Raw genomic sequence first — 18,524 nt, forward strand, 5'->3', positions numbered from 1 at the left:
CCAATCCCTGTATATTAATACACAATGAAGCCAATTGCAGAGGTGACTGCTCAACTATCAGAAAAAGCAGCTTTGCAAAAATTTCAGCTAACTATACCTTACATTTTGGTTAAAATAACACAAACGAAACAGAGCCCTGTGAAAATTAATTTTCAGCAGTGTGGGAGGCATTGCTTCATGCCTTATTATCTATCAATTAAAAAACTCAAGAGTGCAATCCTAGGCCAGATCTACACCAAGCAGGATATGACACTTTGAAAACAGTTTGAAAACTGTATATGGAATGTGTGCTGAACTCCAACAGTTGTCACTACTGTTATAAACTGTTTTAAAGCAGTAGTGTAGATCCTGCCCTATGCAATTCTACTCAGTTTGAGGCAGTAGGCCTCTACAGTCAAGTTACTGGGGCAGAATGCTACTGCACTTGCACCCTGCTTGTGGATTTCCCATTAGCATCTTGTTGGCCACTGTGCGAACAAAATGATGGCTTAAATCTGCCTTTAGTTTGACCTAGCACAACTTTTCTCATGTTCTTGTATTAAGTAAGACCCATTGAGTTCAATAGGTCTTACTCCCAGGCAGTGGAGGCTGATGGCTCTGATTTTGATGGGGCTGTGAATCTATTTGGGTTTCAGTCAGAACCAGCTAGAACTCTAAAGGAGATATCCATGGTGCTGAACCAGTTTTTGGGCATAAGGTTCAGCACTCTGGATAGATCATAGCTCAACCAAAAATCTTCAGCCTTCACTGATCCCAAGTAAGTGTGCAATGGATTGCAGCCTTCACAATATTTTTGATCAATTACTGTGCTTACTTCCTGTTTGGACTAGCAGTAATAATCATCATATAGATTATCATTCTGGGTGAAATACAGGTGCTGAGTGTACTGATTAAGCAAGCCTAAAACTCAAAAACATAAATAAATAAATCCACATTCTGACTACAGTTTTAACCTCTGCTTTGTGGTGCTAGGCAAAAAAAACCTAAGTCTGAAACACAAATCCTCATGGATCCTTAGAGTGTGGGGGCGGTTATAGGTCAACATCCAAATTACAGTTAATATCCATGTCCACTAAAAAAATAATGCAGCACCTTATAATGGTGTTATGATACAAATATGTAGAACCAGTGCTTGTATCCTTATTGGACTGATAAATAAGGACCAAAATAAATCCACTGTATAAACACATCTAAATCTTTGGCCATGGAATGCACCATAAAAACCACAGAACCATCCTCTCATGGCACTGGGCCTATATTGATATAGGTTTTGTAGTATCTGCATGTAAAACCAATAGGAATCCATGAAGATTTATATCATGGTTTAAGTTCTTTCTACCACAAGAAGCTGGGTTGGTAGTTTTTATAATGTAGCCTGTAGTCATTAATTTCATTTAGATTTGATTTAATACATTTATGTGGCCGCTCATCAACAAATATTCTCTTGGTGGCTTACAGATCAAGGCAAGCAAAACTAATGAAAGTTGTGATTTCAGGGAAATTTTTGTGATCTGCATGTGAAAACCATGAGGAATCCGGCCTCTAGCCTATACCTTTTGTGCCATGCCAAAGTTATCCATTGTCTTTCCATACAGTCCAGTCTGTGAACAGAAACATAAGCTGTAATTTGATGGTGAATTTGATTTACCTGCATGCAAAACCATAATCATGCATGCAGGTGGGCTTCTACATGCTTGTGGACATGGGTATGGGAGGAATGGTGCCGTACACAGCAATACCACCACCCAATGCCAGTAGCAAGCCCTTGGGAAGACTCTCAATGGCTCCCTTTCTCAGTGAGCCTACCTTCTCACTGACATTGCCACCAGCTGCTGTTCCTCCTCCTCCTCCACTTTCTCCTCATTGCTACCACTTTCTTCCTTGACAGGTAGAGAGCCAGTAAACATGCAGACAATGATATCTACTGCTCCTTCTTATCACCACCATTGACTGGCCAGAGCAGGAAGCAGATGAACAAGAATGCTGCTACGGTGAAGAGGAGGAGTCCGTCCAGGGGTGCTTTTTTCAGTGGGCCCCTGCTGGGCTGTTTTATTGGCAGCTGTTCAACCTCGCTTACCCTTGATGCCAGACTTGCCACCTCCACCTTCTACTGCTCAGGGCTTCTGCTTGCTTTCTTACTTACTCTAGGCTGCTCTGCTGAGCCCAATCCTCTGTGCTATGCTTTACAAAGAAAAGGTGAATGAACAGGTAGGGCTTTCCAGAGAGAGAAGTAGGCATGTGAGAGATTAGAAGGATCCTTGCAACCATCACTTGCCCAATCCTTCGTTCCATGCTAGAGCCTAACTACATGTTACACTGAATATGTCATTTGCAACAATAAACTGTGACTTTCACCTCCTCATAACTAGCCAAAGCTGTAGCAGAAGCATTACTAGTGCATCCAACTCTCTAAAGGCATCACAGACATATGTTAAACATGTGTTTGAAAAGGAGTGTTTAACATTGCCACTTTTATTTTGAAGGGAGAGAAGCAGATTGATGAGGAAATACAACCAAACAGTAATCAATCAATAGGAATTTCTCCACCTTTCCCCTGCTGGGAAAGAACAGGTGGAAGGACCACCCAGCCAAGAAACTCCCTGGGACACCACTACCTGGTTTCCAGTCTGAACTTCCAGGGTGAGCAGGGAAGTGTGCAATCAAGAGAAGGCAGTGGCTGCTCCTACCTCCTCTCTATGGCTCATCGTTTCTGGGCACCATGACTGGCTGAATTGAGCCCATGGTGCTATTTAGAGGGAGGGAATGCACAAGTAGCCATCTCTGTCTGCTCTTTCATCCTCTCTCTCTCTCTGCCCTACTCTTGGCGGTGCAGATCCTGGGTTGGTCACAGAAGGTGCAGCTACTTGCTCACCTGGGGCAGCATAGTAGTGGGGATTCTGCCCAGTGAACCAAATACTCCATGTTGTGGCACCCAGAAAGAGTGAGTGAGTGAGTGAGAGAGAAGGCAGGGATTGTTCTGCCTCAAGATCAGTTAGTTTTTCCCTTGGCAGTGAGGCTTGAGCAAGTGATGGATGCTGCTGTCTCTGATTGCTCACCTGTCATCTCCCTCAGCAACACTCTACCAGCTTGCACATCCTTTCTTTTGGGGTAATGCAGCCAGAAGAATTGGGCTTCCTGAGGCCCTCCAGAGTGGGCAAAAGAAGTCAGCGGCTGCTCACGCCCTCTACCTGCTCACTCACCATCTCTCACAGGGTGGAGAAAAGAGAGCGGGGACAAAAGATGGCTACTCTTTGGAAGAGCAGCTGCTACCTCATTGAGTGGTGTGAAGGATTGGACCACTAGGGCCCAGCCCCTGCCCACCACACCACTCCAAGGGAGAGTGCAGGTGAGCGAAGGAGAGGATAAGGAGGCTGCTCCTTCAATTAACAGCCCTCTAGGCCCTGGTGCCTAGAGCGGCCTGGCCCAGTCTGCTGCCCTCCAGATGTGTTGGATGAACTCCCGCAATTCCCAGACAGCATTGGCCATGTTGGCTGGGAATTATGGGCATTGTAGTCCACCCTATCTGGAGGGCACCAGCTGGGCAAAACTGGGGCAGCGGGAATGCACTGCTGCCTTCTCTCACTCGCGCACTTCCCTGCCCGTCCTCAGAAGAGGCCAAGCTCAGGGGAGGAGGGGCCCAAGGAGCCGGGGCCTGGCTGGGGACTCCCTCCCCCTTGCTCTTCTAGCCGCCGCTGCTCCAAGGCCAGGGCAGAGGAGGAGAGAGGGCTATTCAGTGTTCCCTGGGAGCTCCCACTCGTCACCCAATCGGCTGCTTTCCCTTCCCAATAAAAGTGGCCTCCTTAAGCCCCCTTTTTCTAAATACGTGTCCACCGTCACGTGTGGCTGGGTCCCTCGGCGTGGGGCGGGCTTGGGCTGCTGCTTCGCCAGGGGAGGAGGGGGCTACTCCTCCCGAGCCGCCGTCGCCACCAGCAGCACCGGGCAGGTGCGGGGCTCAGCTGGCGGGGGCGGGGCCGCTTCGCGGGGCTCCTCCGAGCGGGCTCGCGAGCGCCTTTGTGCTGTGACTGAGGGAGGAAGGCAGCGCGCGAGCCGGGAGCCTACAGCGGAGCAGCAGCCACTGAGCAGCGGGCGCCGAGCTTTAAATGAGCATTAAGATCGCGCGGGGAGGAGAGCGGCGGCGCGGGCTGGCTCGGACGGAGCGCGTGTGGCGGCAGCGAGCGCGTCCCCTCGCCTTCAGCAGGTAGGTAGGTAGGGCTTGCGAGCGAGTGCGCGAGCGAGCGAAAGGCTGGCGAGAAGGGCACGGCGGGAAACAGGGAAACAGTAAACGGCGGTGGTGCTGAGGGGCGGCTGAAGCGGTGGAAGGAAGCGCCCTGGGACAGAGAGAAGAGCGTGGTCGGTGTCGGCTGGTCCAGAGAGCCCGAAGGGAAATGCTCTTCGGAGGCGACGAGGGGAGAAGGTGAAAGGGGGAGAGGGCAGAATGACGAGGGGGTGCGGGAAAGGAATGCCTGCGGGTTTGGGGAGGTGAGTGCTCCGCATGGGGCGTCAGGGGTCAGGCAGGATGGAATGCCAGGTGGCCCCTCTTTGCCTAATCCAGAAGGACATTCTTGGGCACTAAAGGCTGAGGCTAGTCTGGAAGCCGGAGCTTCTGCTCTGGACCCGGGCAGCTCCTTGGAGAAAGGGTCGTTCTCGCCCCCTCCCTCATTTGTGTAGCTACTTCATATTATCGCGTCCGCTTCTGCTCCGCTGACACAAAGAAATAGAAGCACGCGACTTGTCCGCCTGCTAGTTTTCCAGCACGGAGGGAGGAACGATCCGAATGGTTTCTGAGAGGGCGAACGGGGCAAAGGATCACAGGGAGGTAGGGTGTTGATCGCATCCTTGACGCCTCGAGTCTTTCTTGGAGGGGACGGACAGGTAATCCCAAGCATGCCAACGCTCGGCACTTTTTGTCAGAATAGAAACAAAGGTTCTTGTTGTGCGCGCAGGTTTCTTCTTCATCTCTCCGACAATCCTATCGTTTCTACCTGTGGAATCTACCTGTCCTGCACAGATACTCGGTACCTTGCTTTGGTGTGCAAAGGCTATCCCAACCATTTATAAATTGTTACTTACTTGATGTTGTACATTAAATTAAACGAGGGACCAGACTGGTGGGTGATAAATATCATAGTTTGATATTGTGTATATTAGAAGATGCCAGTAATTCAGGATAGGGGTTTTAAGAACAAACAGACAAAACAGCCATGGATTTGCACAAGGATTAAAAAAAGCCTTGCAGAAATGTACACCTGTGTGTAGTTTGAAGACAAGGAAAGCCTTGATTAATATAAGGCACTGTGTTGTGTGGGGAAGGGAGAGGGAACAACAGGCACTGGTATCCAAATATATACAGTAAGATTTTTGCAAACTAAATGGAGTCAGAGCTGGCACTTAGATTTCATTAAAAATCATTTTTGATTCAAATACCTTCATTTAAATAACACTAGAATGTTAGTCTGTGGTCCTGGGTTGTTGTTGTTATTGTTGTTGTTGTTGTTGTTGAAGAAGAAGAAGACAATTGTATGTCATAATGTGAGAAATTATCAGACACATGTTGAGAAAATATTGTATTATCAACCACACACAAAGATTTGCCTCTTCCTTACGCTGATTGTTGGCCACTTTCTATTCTCCCCCTATTTGCACTCTGTCATGTTGCCTCTTCCACACAATGATATCAACAGTGACATAGAATGCTTGAGATGTTCCTGAAAGCCAAGAGCTTTGGTAATGAAGGTCACTGAACAAGCATTTGCCTAATGCTAGCAGAGTCATTCTTGTTCCCCATTTCTCCCCAGAGGCAGAATTCTTTAAAGTACTGAACTCTAGCCTAACCTAAATTTACCTGTAGAGTTTTGAGTCACAGAAATAACTGTGGACATAACTATGTCCATCCTAACACTGCCAGCAAAACTGATATACTGTACCCTTATTTTTCTTATAAGCGGCATTCATTTGGGAATGAGCTCCACACTTATTTGGGACTAAACATCATTGAATTCAATAGGAGTTATTTCTAATTTTATTTCTAGTTAGCATTTTTTCCTAGTTAGCTTGAAATCTTTCTCTTCTCTTGAAGTAGACAGCCTGGATAGATACAAGCAACATTAATAAATTGACAGTGTTTTCTCGAACCATTACATTTATATTAGAGTGATATGTTAAAGAGCTTTTAATGAACACAGCCAATAAAACATTACTTCTGTTTAAATTTGGGGTAGAGGAAGGAGATGAGAAGTCGATAAAAATGCAATTCCCAACACCTTGAACATTTTTTTTCTTAAACGGGTTATCAGGAATGTTAAACGTTTTATGTAATGGTTCAGGAATTACAACCGGAGCACAAATGGATGACATATTGCATTTACAGAGTGGCATGTATTTAATTCATATATACTTGGCTTTTCATTGATACAGCCAGTCTTCCAAAATTAATGAAAATTACAATGGGATTGAATAAAACCAGTTAAATTTAGGAAGTTTAGGAATATTTAAAAATATATTGATAGACTATGGGTTGTAATATATGTTAAACAGAACTTATATCTCAGCTCTCTTTGATTATATGTAATATCTAATTAGAATAGGTAACTTGGATTCCCATATCAATTGCAAAAAAGGCAATTGACATTCGTATCCTTTACAGACTTATCTGGGATTAAGTCCCATTGAATTTAATGGGAGTTACTTCAGAATAGGCACGCATAGGATTGTACTATCAATAGGTGAAATAGCGCACAATCGATAGATAATATAATCAACAAAACAAAGGTTGTGAGGAATAGAGACCTTTATTCATATATTTCATGTCAAATATCTATGCCTTTATGAGGTCTTCACCAATGAGGATTTAGAAAGGATGATCTCAAATTTTACCACATATCTTAAAAAAAAAACTTTTACAGAGGATGGATATTTCTCAAGCCAACATGGCTAAAGTTGGATACAGAGTTATAAAATAACAACTTGACAATGCATTTATAACAGTTCATGATGTATTTAAGAAGCAATAATTTCTGCTCACTTTTCTTCTTCGCTTTGCTACTCTGAAATCTATTTAAACCTCCTCAACAGAAGTGAATGTACTTTAAAGGAAATGAGGTCAGGTATAGATTACAGGCAAACAATCTATTCAATTTATTGTATCTGGAAACAGCTATCAGATAAAGCATGACAAACTTCTTTTTCATGCACGAATTAGTTTTCTTTAGGGAAAGAGAAATATGTATCCTAGATTTCTCTGCTACAAGAGTCAATTGAAGCATAGTTTGGGATCCTTTTATTATATATCTAACTTAAAAGAAATATTAATCCAATCAGAGTTGAATACCTTTGAATTCCATTTATTTCAGTGGCAGAGATGTAAGTATGCAATACTTTCCCTATTAAAATCATAGGGAATTAAAAACTGCCTAATTTGAGCTGGATCATGCCAGTCATTGATTTATTTTATTAGGTGCATTTATTACCAGGACAGAGATCATATATAAATAAATGAAGATATGTTTCTGAGCACACCTAGATGCTGAAATCACATTTACTTCAATGGGATTCAAGGATACATGGTTACAGGCAAAACATTTTAGAAACTTAAATTAAAGAAAGTAAATCTATTGTTCTTTTTAAATAATAATAATAATAATAATAATAATAATAATAATAATAATAATAATAATCTGTTAACCCACCTACCTCTGGACTGAAATCAATATTTCAGACAATATTTAGAATAATTTGAATTAGACTATTATATTTCCTTCAAAGTCTGGGAAGAGAGAGACATAAATCTTTATCATAAAGTTAATTATAATATAAACCTTTCCCCACTGCTTTCTTTTCTTCTTATTGGGTGGCCTTTGATAGCTAGAAGCAATGAATTACTAATTTCAAAGAAGATGATGTCATCACATTCTTCCACTTGATTGATCATCTAAGTAGGACAATAATAGGTTCTGAAGTATATGCCCCATCTCCTTAATATTCCCCTTTCCTTGGAGGGACTGCCTGTCTTATAGAGCTAAATTTCAAGGAAAACACTGAAACCAATGTGTAAATAAATATATGTGTTCATACATTTAAGAACAGAAGATACAGGGGGCTGTAAAGGGATAAAAATGGCATGGTCTTCACCTCATATATATTGTGGGAAATTATTTTTTTAAGCTTTAGTTGAAAGAAAATATGTATGATCTGGACATATCTGCTTATATTTTAAATCTGATTTCCCAAAGTCTTTAAGTAAATGATTTGAAAGAATTAAATTTCACAATTTGAAAGAAAGTCACTTGATAAGAGTACTTGATTATCAGTACATAGAGAAATTACAGATTTTCTTTTTGAAGGATCTAAATGTAGTTTAGGTAAAGGATATATACCACTAAATTGTTTTGAAATGTTGGAATAATTAACTGAATTAACATCTAACTATAGCTATGCATATAACATTACAAGAGATATTTGGTCTACTCTTTCTTTGGTAATTTTAGTACTTTTAATAATATTTAAAGCAGTAGTCTTAAACACTCTTAACCACTTGGGAGTAGATTTCAGTACAATCTATAGTACATGCTCCTAAGTAAACATATTTTGTGCTGTGATGATAATAGTTTAGTAGGCGGTATACATTATGGACTAAGAGAATTATACGTAGGCCGTATTGTACTGAATGCTGGTTTGCTTTGCCATTTGAGCTTGCAAAGGTTACACTGTACCTGTTGATCTGCTTCAGTACTCCTATATTAAAATAGTATCCATACATGTGGAATTATTTTGTAATGGAAAAAGGAAGGAGCCTCCAAGGTGCACAAGAAACAAATCTTACTGGTGCAATAATTTTTTTCTTGTGCACCTGGAGGTCTCTTTCCTTCCTTTTCCCTGTGATTGGGGCCTTTATGCTTTCCCTTTCATATTTTGGGATGGAGCAGCTGTCTGCAAAGTGCCTGCTATTGATTTGGCTTCTGTCATTCTCAGGTTTGTTTCACCCCGTATTTTTTAAATTTAAATCAGAAGATTATCTACTCAAATAAGCATAATAAAGAAATGACTGTAAACATCACCTTTTGAACCTGATGCAAAGGGGGGTATATGAGTGCGCAAGAGAGAGAGAGTTATAATGGGTTGATACTACAGGAGGTTCCTCCTACAGTCAGTGGTCACAACCACCAATATACAGGATTTTTTCTAGAGCAGTATGTTGGAGCAAACAGCTATGCCTCTCTTCTGCATGGCAGTTTTTAGCACGGATCATTGTAGCACATCATGTCTACAATGATTTCTTGATGCTGTGTGTAAAAAAAAAAAGCAAGCATATTAGATCCGAGTTATAGACATCTGAGATTGGAACTGACACATAGTAAACAACTAGTAAAGACATGTTTTTAGGCTGTGCAGCTCAAACCTCTCTGCAACATCACCTGAGTTCACTTTACTGGGGCTTCTGTTGAAGTGGGCTATGCATTTACACTGAAGTAGGTTGATAGTCTGATATACAGATTGAAAGCATTCTGCACTGGATAGTGCACAAAGTTATTCTGATATTTGAACCTCTTCTTATAATAACACTTTTTTAAATTTGAGCTGAATTGGTAGCAAACCAATTGTTATTTTTCAAAACAGAGTGATATGCCAATAGTTTCATTGTATATTGCTTTGTGTGATGTCATGGTTTCTAAATAAAGTGGTCATTATAAAGGAAGAGTTGTATTTAAATCATTGTGTGTCCTAGCAAACCTTATTTGTTTGGAGAAATATTTCAAATTCATAGAAGAACATTTTTTATGAGACTGTGATGATGATGATGATGATGATGATGATGATGAAATTATGGTTATTAATATTAGAGATTTAAAATTATTTAAAGGTGTAGCTATTATTTGTTGGAGCTTACAATTGCTTAAATAGAGTACATTCGCAAGACTTCCAAGATTTAATTTGATTCATTCAAGAGTACAAGACATATGAAACTAAAGCTGCACAGTCCTATATTCACTTGCCTGTGAGTAAGTCCCATGGGAATCAGTGGGACTTTCTTCTAAGTAGACATGTACATACATACATTGTTTATTTACTGTCAACTGATCACCAGCAAGATGCAAAAATACATAAAGATAAAATACATTGTTCTACAAGTTTAAATTAAGTCACAATATATAGAATTGTACTGTCAGATTGTATGCAATTGGTACAGCTATCATTTGCGGTTTGCTAGAGAAAAGGGTTGGAGTTCACATCCAATTAGCCCTAGGCAAATAAATGAGGTCAATATTTTGTATTCTTTAAATTTGATCAATACCATGGTTTATTGGCACTATGCTTTATTTTAAGCCATCATTTGATGCTTCTAGAGAATCCCATGTTGACAGAAGTGATTGTCAGCTATATTATTAAGAGCACTCTCTGTTGGTCTAGATATAGAAATGTAACATTAGTAGGCTGCTTAATTTGTAGTTTGTTGTAATTCTCTAAGAAGAGAATATGACACACACACTTAAGCAATGTGTAACAATGATACCTACTTGATTCTATAAATGTAAAGCACTGGTACGATGAACATACTAAACTCCTAGTAAAATAATCCTTAAAGCACTTCTGCAGATAACATTTGCATGCCATCATATATGCTGAAACAGAATGCTTCCTTAAAAAAATCTCTTAAATACAGAATTAACATCTAATTCAACTACTCAATAGACCATTTTCCTGGGAATTTCCCCCCAGTTTATTTATTGAATTTAATAAGTGGTGTCGTTTTTCTGGCTCCTGTCAGCATAAAATTATAGGAAAATGCAAGCTGGAAGCAAAAGATGGATTTAGACTTTGGGATAAACTCATGCCTTTTCATGAATTTTAAGGAAACTAACACCAATGACATTACAATAACCATGGCTCAATATCATAGCATATCGGGTTAAAGAAGTTGTCAGTATATTTCCTGAGTACTTAATATGAGAAGAATAATTCCAGACATGATGAATGATCATTAACTCAGTAGTGGTTTCTTGAACTGGTTATGACTACATGGAAAATGACAATGAAAAAAATGATACAGAATTTGTTTTGGGTGGACAAAATCAGTTGCAATCATGATTTAAGGAGACAAAAGATTAGTTAATAATGTCTTGTGGCATTGCAGTGATCAAATGATAGAAGATAAGGTACACTGTTACTATATTATGTAAAACTTTAAATACTGTTAAAGATATGGCTGCAAACTTATAGTTACTAGAACATTTGGGATGAGAGGTGGGTCATAGATAACTAAATCAATTCATTTTTTAAAAATGCAAAGGTCCAAACTACCTCAAATGTTCTCTTCAATAGATTCTGCTATATTCTTACAAAAGCAAGCAAGAGTGCAAGTCTGATTTCAGGTTAGCTGGGTAAGCCTGATGTCGAAATAAAATTAAAATAAATTAATAGGTCACCTAAGTTCTGGACATATCCTTATTATACCAGAATACATTACATCAGATAATAATTTCTGAACCCTTCTTGGCCTTTTGTTTTTCCATTGGTTGAGTTCATATGTGAATCGGAGTTTCAAAGTGTTGAGTGTTTTCTTTTAATGTTTGGAGAAATCCAATGTTTGTGTATTTAATATGAAATCAGAAGCAAACTATGTAACTACCAAAACCATATTAAGAGTCAGGAATTAATAGTATTCAGCTCCATTCTATTAACTAAACACATGTTAATTGTTAATATTTGTATATCAAAGGACTTAAAAGGTTAAAATGTTGTTAATAAACAGAGTTTTATACTTATCTTTACAGGTAAGCTATATAACTCGCTAACAAAGATATTGATAGCAAAGTTAGAGGGTCTGTTTTCTGTGTACCAAGTGACATCAATAGTACCAGGTAGATGGTATCATAGAAATATTAAATCTCTGGACTAAATGTAGATTAAATTGTTAATTATATTTTCTTTATAGTACAAATCTCATTAATAATTGTTGACTTTTGGCATGAAGGCCTATGCAGGTGTTCAGTATGTTCTTTATATATTTAATACCATTCATTATGTGTTGCACATAATGAACAATATTACTGAGAAACACCAAAGTATCTAAGATAGTATAATTATGAACGTTGAAATCAAACATGGGGTTGTATCCAGCTTTGTCCTTCTACCAGTGAAAGAGGCAGTAGCAATGGAATGATTTCCATCTACCTGCAGCCTCTCCCTCTCCAGCCTTAGCTAGACCTAAGGTTTATCCCGGGATCGTCCCAGGGTCATCCCTGCCTGCTCCCAGGATATCCTGTGTGTCATTTACATGAACAGGGATGACCCCGGGACAATCCCGGGATAAACCTTAGGTCTAGCTAAGGCCTCCAACCCCAAACTTGTTCCAGAGGGTTGGAAGACTCTCTGGAGCAGATTTGGGATATATGGGGAGAGTTGCAGGGAGTAAGAGGGGAGGGGAAACTCATCGTTCAAGAGGAAGTCATAAAAGTCTATTGCAACATGAATGTTTAAATATAAGAATTGATTGAGGAAAATATTTTAAATGAGTCGTAAGCATACAGTGTACTTTCCTTGGCAGTCCATCAGGGTTTTTTTTGGTTTTGTTTTTTTTAAAAAAACACATCAACAACACAGACATCACATGCTGCTATCCTTCCGGCGCCAGGTTAAGACTTTCCTCTTTGCCCAGGCATATGGCGGCACATACCCACATGTTTAGTTTTTAATTGGTTTTTAATGCTTTATGTGTGTATGTTCTGTGTTTTAGAGTTTTAAATTTTGTATACTTGTTTTTACCTCAATTTTAGAATTTCTGTAAACCGCCAGAGAGCCCTGGCTATGGGAGCGGTATATAAGTTTAATAAATAAAATAAATAAATAAATAAATAAATATAATACAAAAGGTTTACAAAAGGTTAAATGTCTGAAAATGCAATATAAAACATTTAAAAAATTATATAAAAAACAATGTAAAACAATTAACAATAAAAAATCTCAGGCCTGGTTAAAGCCTTGTCATATATTGTCAAATGCCTGGGACCAAAGGAAAGTCTTAATCTGGTGCTGAAAGGATGAACCTCACTGGGGAGAGAATTCCATAATGCCATCACCAAAAAAGCCCTCTTCCTTGTTGCCATCTTCTCAACCTCCCTTGGAGGAGGCACTTGGAGGAGGGCCTCAGATGACAATCATAGTGTAAATAACAAATAAATTATCTTCAGCATCAACTTACAACCCAACTTCCAATAAAGATATATTATTGTGTATATTACCACAGAATACTTTGTCTGTTGTAATGCTATTCTGCCACCAAGTGATATTATCTTCTTTCCTACCACATCAATTGAGATTGCTGGTTATTCAAAACACGGTCAAATTAACATTACCATTGGCAAGGGGGCACTTAGCTTCCCTAGAGATCATTAACTCTTGGATGGTATGCACACTTACTTGGTAATAAGCCCCACTGAATTCAGCCCATTGAGTAAACATGTCATTCTGAGACATGCCTAAATAGTGCCATATTGTTACAGTACAGATGTTAAGGATAAAATTCAACCACTTTTCTTTCATGCATAGTGAAATTTTTTCATGTGGTTTGCTTTCATGAATATGCTACTAGGATACATGTTTCTAAGCATGCTAAACTTTATATCAATTTAACTTTTAATTATTTAAAATTGAAGTACTAGATAATCAGTGAGCCAATTTGTATTTTGATATTCTTGTACATTCGTCCTTTCCAGTGATCATAAATTATTAATTGCTGTGTTCAACTTGTTCTGAATTTCTGTGTTTTTCTGCATTATATGCAAAATGCCCACTGCAAGTGTTTCCAGAAAAGACAGTGGAGTGTTTCCAGAGTCAAATATGCAAACATTTTTTATACATAGTAAAAGTGTGCTTTCTATTATGAAAATTATGGTGCACTTAATGGGGCAATGTTAAATGAGCCAATATTCCAAAGAGCACACTACTGAGAAGGAACTGGTCTGACCCAGATGCTATTCCCCATTAAAGGTAGTTGACAATCTATGTTCTTCCCTCTGTGACCTTTCTAGGAATACAAATTAATTCGCCTTTATACGGCTGCCCATTTAATCGGATTTATTTGGCAGATAAAAGAAGTGGAGGTGTTGCCCATTTCTTCAAGACCCTTAGTGGGATTCTCAGCCTCAACTGGGAACAGGAACAAAAACAAACAAACAAACTAACTAACTAACAAAAAGGCTCAAAGCCTTTGCTTGTGTACAAAGACTGGATTTTCCCCTTCACATTGTTTCTCTTTCTCTGTACTTTCACATAAAGATCAAGAATGTGTATCCAAATGTTCATGAGGCCCAGTCTTGGATGTATTGATTTAAACTGAGAGAAAACCTTGCCAAGAACCAATGTTGAAAAACAGGATCAAAATCTGAAGTGACTTATTACATCTATTTTTAAATAAGTCATTTTAGTACATGTGAGATAAGAAGTAAAACCCACTTTTTTAGAAAACAACCTCAGCTTGGTCAATGTGGAGCTAAAAATGGCTGCTAATTTTATTGTGCCCATATAAACAACATATTCTCCAACACTGAACAGATAAAAATAGGAACAAGGTTAGACACTCCCATTGTAACACCAAGGATCACTTCTCATCTGCTGTACATTATATTTATTTTATACAGACTTCTGAAGGAGGTATATTATTAAATGGCTGGCTGGGGAATGATGGGGGTTGTAGGACTTTTTTCTGTTTAAACATGCATAGAATTGCGACCTTAGTCTCATGGGGTGCATCGAGAAACTCTTGAATGGAATTCTGCTCATAGAATGCTTCTACAAATGGGAAAAAGGAGATTGAAGCAATTTTTGCTGATTCACCCTTCTCTCTATAGTCTATGATGCACCTCCTGGTTAGCGGATTAGGAGGCTGCAGAAGAAATCAGCAACAATTGCTCCAGCATTCTGAATCCACTGGATCACAGCATCTTCCATGAACAGAAGGGGCTCTTCCATTCACAGAACGATTTCTTCTTTTCATGCGCTATGAGCAGAATCCCAAAGTTAAATACCTGAAATAAAAGGAACATGGAAGGCTTGGAAATACTTCACTTTGGCTGGATTATGTTTAATAGAATGCTTGCCTCCATATAGATCCGATTTTACTTATTAGAGAATAGTTGTAACTCAGACATATCCAGCAGCAAAATTTACTATATGAGTAAGCGTTTGTTTATTTATTTATTTTACTTACATTTATATACTGCTCCACTACTAAACCGATTCTGAAGGGATGAATAATAAAAGATCAAAACACTATATTAAAACACACAAAAAATAAAGCAACTTATTAAAAGTTTGTTAAAAATAGAATCCCAATAAAAAAATATGGCTGGTCAATCAAGAAAGGCTTCTTGACATAAAGACCAGCAGGTGCCAAAAATAACACAATGTTGGTGCCTGCCTGACCTCGAGAGATAGGGAGTTCCACAGAGGGAGGCACCACACTGAAAGCTCTTCTCAAAGTGGACTCTAATCATGACGTAGGTCCATGCAGAACCACCAGGAGCCTCCCATTTGATGACCAAAGTCACTGGGCAGGTTGATAAGGGAGAAGGCACCCTCTCAAGTTGTTTAGGGCTTTATAAAGTAGCAACAAAACCATGCAGTTCCCTCAGCAAAGAAGTTGTATGCTGAAAAGTGACAGCTCCAACAAACAGCTGAGCTGCTTCATTCTACACTTCCTGCAGCTTCTGGGCCAGTCTTAAGGGAAGCCCCACAGAGAACACATTGCAGTAATCAAGTATTAGTTACTAGTGTCTGTAACACTGTGGCCAAACCATCCCTGTCCAGGAGAAGCTGTAGCTCGCATATTAGTCAAAGATGGTAAAAGGCACTCTGAACTGCCATGAAGGGTGCTGTTGCACCATGTCCTGCTTTGTTGGTCTCTGGTCGACGGTTGGTTGGCCATTGTGTGAACAGAGTGCTTTACTAGATGAACCCTCGGTCTGATCCACCATGGTACTTCTTATATTCATATGGCCATTTGGGCCTCCAGTGACAGTGATGGATGTAGGAGTGCTGCCAGACTACAAACCTGATCTTTCAGAGAGTGCAACCCTACCCAGAACAATTAATGAGCCTATCTCCTGGACTTGAACCATGTACCCACAGGGCTCCCTACCTAGCAGGATCCAGCTTCAGTTTATTGGCCCTTATCCAACCCATCACTGAGTCTAGGCACTGTTCCAGGACTTGTATAGCCTCACCTGATTCAGATATCACAGGGAAATAGAGCTGAGTGTCATCAGCATACTGATGGCACTTGGCTCCAAATCCACTAATGACCGCTCCCATTTATTATTATTATTATTATTATTATTATTATTATTATTATTATTTACATTTATATACCACCCCACAGCCGAAGCTCTCTGGGCGGTTTACAAAAGTTAAAAACGGTGAACATTAAAAAGAAATATACAAAATTTAAAACCATAAAAAGCATAAAATACAAACAAAAACAGACAATATCCATTTAAAAACAACTATTCTGAGGTCAGTTAACAAACTCAGCATATGCTGTTAAATGCCTGGGAGAAGAGAAAAGTCTTGACCTGGCGCCGAAAAGATAACAATGTTGGCGCCAGGTGAGCTTCGTCGGGGAGATCATTTCATAAATGAGGGGCCACCACTGAAAAGGCCCTCTCCCTTGTTGCCATTCTCCAAGCTTCCCTCGGGGTAGGCACCTGGAGGAAGAACTTAGATGTTGAGCGTAGTGTACGGGTAGGTTCATGTCGGGAGAGGTGTTCCGTCAGGTATAGATGTTAATATAGATGTTAAACAACATTCGGTACAAGTATACTCTCTGAAATTGACCCTCCAGGTAACACAAGTGCTTCCAATGCCCAGCCCATGGTCATGGTATCAAAAGCTAATGAGAAATCAAGCAGAATTAACAAGGTTGCACTTCCCCTATCCATCTCCTGATAAAGGTCATCTATCAGGGTGACCAAGACTGATTTGGTCCCATAACCAGGTAGAAACCCAGACTGGAAGGGGTCTAGATAATTAGAAGCTTCCAAGAGTGCCTGCAGTTAGTTGCTCTGCCATGATACTTTCAAGTACCTTTCCTAAGAAAAGGGTATTTGTGACTGGGTGGTAGCTGTCAAATACCATTAGGTGCAGAGTGGGTTTCTTCAGCAGTGGTCACACTACTGCATCCTTAAGTACAGCAGGAACCACTCCTTTTTGCAAAGATACATTTACCACTCCGTAGATCCACCTCCATAGATCATACTCTCTCGGCTAGCTTTTATTAGCCAGGAGGGGGAAAGGATTGAGAGGGAACATGGTTGGTCACACTGCTGCTTGCACCTTGTCCATCAGGCTACAACAACTGAAATTAATACTACAAAATCAGGCGGATGGTAGCATCAGACATTTCGACTGGAGCTGCGCTAAAACAGCATCACATTTGCTGCACAACCCATTTTGTTGTCAAGGTGTGATGCAGGTGTGATGCAAAAAGGTCACAGCAGGTCCTTGAAGGGAGCAGAGCTCCATTCACTGGAGAGAGTGTTAACAACCTCTGGACCACTTGAAAGAGCTCTGCCAGATGGCCTACTTGAGGATGCAATGAAGGCAACAAAGTAAGCCTCCTTTGCTATCTGCACTGCCCACAATAGATTAAGGAATGGGAAGCAACACAATAGCATTTCACATGCTTTAGGTCTGGCCTACAGCAGAATGAAGTGGCATCCTTAAATGCTGGAGTGTATCAGAATGCAGGCAGAAGATACCATTTTTTAATTTCTCCACACACACACCCCCTAAACATTTCTTTCCAAGAAACATAAAGCAAAGGAGGTCTAGCTCACAGTTCGACTTGGTGTTCTTGTTTTCTACTTGCATTAAATTTGTTTCCTTGTCAACATAGGGCATGACAAAACGTCACAGTCTAAACACAGTCTGTAAAGGTATTGTCCATTCTACCATCTTGGGGTTCTTTCTACTTGAGTCCCCACGTAAACATGGATTCATGTTGCATGCGTAAAATTGAGTCATAGATGCAGACATGTCAAGATGCATCCCCTACCCCCACACTCAGAAGTAATTTCAAGATATTTGGGGAGGAGGGACCTGAAGCCTGAAAACTCGAGTACATTTTTTAAAAAGGCATCACCAAGTCCTCCACAAAATGCAAAATAGAGATGGGGGAAAGTGATTTTTCCAGGCACAGATAGCAGAAAGGAATGACAGTGGGAGAGGATGCTATGCTAGCACTTACATAATTTGGAAAATAGTGCCAAATTATTTTAGTTCAATGATGTTCCTGAATAAAAGGTCCATGTCTACAATTAATTTCAGTACAGTTCTAGCTTATTCACACAATATATCTGTCACATAGATGCTGACTGAAAATGCCTCCATGTGGCTGTTCCTTGTCCCATGCAATCTCTCTATGGCTCTGCAAAACCTTCAGGTGACATCTTTCTACAGCAGCCTTCCCCAGCTTGGTGCCCTCCAGATCAGTTGGACTACAACTCTCATAATGCCCAACTAGTCCAGAGCTG

The 18,524-nt window shown here is 40.1% G+C and overlaps 1 protein-coding gene across 2 annotated transcripts in view; it reads left to right on the top strand.

Annotated features, from left to right (window-relative positions):
• Positions 1–4,056: 4,056 nt before the first annotated feature.
• SLC6A1 (solute carrier family 6 member 1) overlaps positions 4,057–18,524 on the top strand; it is a 102,485-nt gene continuing 88,017 nt past the window's right edge. Inside the window, exon 1 of one of the 2 annotated variants that reach the window (XM_063121210.1) lies at positions 4,057–4,198. The gene's annotated coding sequence lies outside the window, so the exon portion shown is untranslated. Of the gene's footprint in view, positions 4,199–7,831; positions 8,047–18,524 lie in introns of those variants that run through there. The other variant, XM_063121211.1, reaches the window with a different exon arrangement.

This window comes from Elgaria multicarinata, chromosome 3, assembly GCF_023053635.1.
Source record: "Elgaria multicarinata webbii isolate HBS135686 ecotype San Diego chromosome 3, rElgMul1.1.pri, whole genome shotgun sequence".
In the NCBI taxonomy this organism is placed as follows: domain Eukaryota; kingdom Metazoa; phylum Chordata; class Lepidosauria; order Squamata; family Anguidae; genus Elgaria; species Elgaria multicarinata.